The 3,458-nt window shown below is 42.2% G+C and overlaps 1 protein-coding gene and 1 long non-coding RNA gene across 3 annotated transcripts in view; one reads left to right on the top strand and one right to left on the bottom strand.

The window, feature by feature from the left end:
• The window catches only part of AXIN1 (axin 1), a 49,295-nt gene that overhangs the window by 26,854 nt on the left and 18,983 nt on the right, over nucleotides 1-3,458 (bottom strand). The window lies entirely within an intron of this gene.
• Nucleotides 1-3,458, top strand: part of LOC108796273 — a 19,686-nt gene that overhangs the window by 1,227 nt on the left and 15,001 nt on the right. The window contains exon 2 of the long non-coding RNA XR_001941792.1: nucleotides 1,531-1,534. This is a non-coding gene — a long non-coding RNA (uncharacterized LOC108796273). The remainder of the gene's footprint in view (nucleotides 1-1,530; nucleotides 1,535-3,458) is intronic.

The following is a 3,458-nucleotide window of genomic DNA, read 5'->3' as shown; positions in this document are numbered from 1 at the left end:
CATCTACGCCGGGCCCTTCACAAAAACGCAGTCAGCATTTACATGCAATATTTACAAATCTTACAATTGTTCTTATTCTGTATTATTATACAGGATTTATATAGTGCCAACAGCTTGCACATCACGATTTAGGGCTCATTCAGATTAGGGCTGCAGCTAACGATTATTTTCATAATTGATTAGTTACCCGATTTTTTTTTTCAACTAATCGATTGGCTGTATAAAAACAAAATTCGCTCTCTCTCATCGATGAGAATAGTTGCCAACTATTCTCACAATCATCGATTTAGTCGATTAGTTGTTGGAGCTCTAATTCAGATGAGCATGCACGCCCGTAAAATGACCCAATCCTGGATGGGACACAGTGTGCATCCCCATTGCTGACACCTGGACCCACATGGATGTGCAGGCTCAGGTGTGCGTGTGACTGCATGCAAATCACATGCAGCTGTGTCCTCTCAGTGCAGAAAAGGCTGCAGTGCACGATTACATACAGCACCTGTCCCCTCTGGGGTCGGGTCATTTTATGGGCGAGCACACCCACCTGAATGAGCCCACAAGCACATTTACAACACAATTTAAAACATAACAAAAGCAAATAAGTTAAGAGGGCTTTGCATGTAAAGGTGTGCAATAAAAAAAAGTAAGGGGATAGATAGGACAAGAACCAGCAAAGAGCTGAGTCTTGGAGAACAAGGGATTGTAAGGGCGGGTGGTTGACAGTGTCAAAGGCAGCAGAAAAGTCAAACAGTATAAGTATGGTGTAGCAGCCATTAGCTTTAATAGCCAGCAAGTCATTACTGAGCTTTAGTATGTCAACTTATGTGGAGTTTGCGGGCAAAAGCCAGACTGTAAGAGGTCGGAAAGGTGGTCATCAGATAGGTAGTAGCTCAGATACTTGTAGACTAGAGATTCTAGAAGCCTGGAGTTAAACAGGAGCAAGGAGATGGGTCTTAAGTTGTAATACTTAATAAAGGGTGTACTCTTGATGCACATAGCACTACAGAGTTACATGTATAAAAAGATAAAGACACCTGTGCAGATGCAGCTTGCTTTTGGGCTCTCTTTCTCATAGAATCTCCATATGGCTTGTCTGAAAGAGTAGGACTGGGGGGTAGGGGTAAGAGCTCCGTTTGTAAACTGAGCTTGAGCTATTGAGCACTGCCAAAAAAAAAGCTGCCTCAGTAAAGCAGTTAAAGCGGACCTTTACCCCCTTTTCTTACCCTCAGCATGCAGCTCTGCATGGCTATGAAATCATCTTACATTCGTTAAGCATATTTTTCTTTTACTTACAATTATTGTTTTTCTACTTCCTGGTCCTCTTTCTGTGCCTAAGAATTGCATCCTGGGAAGGTTACATCAGCAGAGCATTGCTGGGGAATCTCAATCTGTACGAGATTTCAGGAAACCGCATTTTCCTCCCCTGAAATGATGTGCATGGTCACATGGCCTAGTCTTATATGCCAGAGTCCCGGGAAGTAAAGGGAGATCTAGTAATCTGCCCTTAGTTAAAATGGCCACTGTGAGAAGACCAGTGAAGAAAACAACAACAAGGCACGCACAGAATAAAAAGCCGGCAATTATCTAGAAGCACAGGCAGTCCCCGGGTTAGGAACAAGATAGGGACTATAGGTTTGTTCCGAAGTTGAATTTGTAAGTAAGTTGTAACAGGTACATTTTTTAAGGAACTCCAGGCAAAAATTTTTTTATTAGTATTGGATAGCATAGGGAAGGGTTAAACCCCCTGTAACGTTTGTTTTGCTGTATGTGCCCCTGTTCAGAAGATTTCACCTTGCCTTCTGTCCCTGTGACAATTGGATTTTGAAAAATTTGGATTGTAATGGAAACAAGGATTGGCGATAAAGCTTTAGTGGAGATATCTTTTTCCCATGATCACTCTTACAGGAGTGAATATACCTTCCTAGGGGTAAATTTTCTCTCACTTCCTGGTGTCTCAAGGACAGGAAGTGAGATTAAATCTTTCCAACGAGGATATAGACAGCAGTAAAAACCTCACAGAGACCCGGAAGAGGTGGGCACCCCTCATCTGCACGTCTAACAAGAGCCAACTTCCTGTAATGTACTTCAGTCCTACGAACCAGACCGAAAAAGGCGGGCACTCCTTGTCGGCACGAGCGCGGTAGCATTACAACTACTGAAATACTGCGCGATACACTTTGGCTGCAGCCTGGGACCCCCTGCTGTACAGTAATAGCCTCCGTTTGTAAGTAGGGGTCGCATGCAGGTCAGATGTTTGTAACTCGGGGACTGACTGTTTGCAGATTGTCATTACTAAACATTACTAAACATTACTTAGGTGTATTTGTTGTCATTTCAAAGATAAGGGTATCTCTTTAGGCCTCATGCAAACACAACGCAAGAGCAAAATTGTATATTGCTTATATACACGTATATGCGCGCACTATATGCAATCCTAGAATGCCTAATTCGTAATAGAAATTTTAATGAACTGTATGTATGCACATACATGCGTAAACGCGCGCATGTGCAAGTAAAATACATTGCCCGGGCGCATTTCGGGTCCATTCTGTTTTTTGCGCATCTTTAAGCAGCGCAAATATACGGCTCCATACGTGTGTGTGTGTATGGGGCCATTTATTTGCATATGCTGCATATGGGACAATACGCATTGTACGGTAGTGTGAATGAGCCCTAAAGTATAATTCAGTAAATATGTAAAAAATGGTTAGAATGCCATCGCCTGGCTGAAAAGGTCAATAATTTTAACCAAATAATAATAAATATGCAATTAAGTTCCATAGCGCTGCATATGATTATCCCTTTTCTTTCTTTTACCAAAATGTAATTGTATTTGTTTAGTCCTCATTGCAATGAAAAACACATGTACAAAACCCAATAAAATCCCTTTAATCTTCCTTATAGCAACAACGTCCATTTTCCAGGTTGTCCTTACTGACAAGACAGCCTGGGCACTGTGCACATCATACAAAAGCAAACAGACACCCACTAAGTGCAGAATAAAAACAGTGCTGAACTGAAGGATAAGCTAGAAAAATAAAGCCTTTCAGTAAATGTGTTTCATATGGGGTGTGCAGTAACCTGATCTGATGTGCTCTTCCTGATGACTCTCCACTCAATGCACAGAGAGGGTGGAAATGAATGTAAGATTGGGAAACATAGCTGCCTCTGAGTAAATAAAACTCAATAAACTTCCCTGCCTTGTCATTTCGCTGGGGGCTGTCATGCAGCAGTCTGGTACCAGGATAATTATGTTAATGATGATTCCCTTTTCCCCCCTCTAACTGTGCTGCTATTGACTGTGTTGTACTCATATGCTTTGTGTAACAAGATGATGGGAAAGGCCTTTTTGGCCATGGCTGTCTTTCCTGTCAGCTCAGCTGGAGGGGAAGAATTTACAAATGGATCCAGTATGACTGTAAATGGTTTACACAAGCTGTTCCCCCCCCCCCCCACCT

This window comes from Nanorana parkeri, unplaced genomic scaffold (assembly GCF_000935625.1).
Source record: "Nanorana parkeri isolate BGI_ZX_2015 unplaced genomic scaffold, ASM93562v1 scaffold1087, whole genome shotgun sequence".
Classification (NCBI taxonomy): domain Eukaryota; kingdom Metazoa; phylum Chordata; class Amphibia; order Anura; family Dicroglossidae; genus Nanorana; species Nanorana parkeri.
The sequence above is the reverse complement of the archived record's forward strand: the minus strand, read 5'-3'. Positions and strand labels throughout refer to the sequence as shown.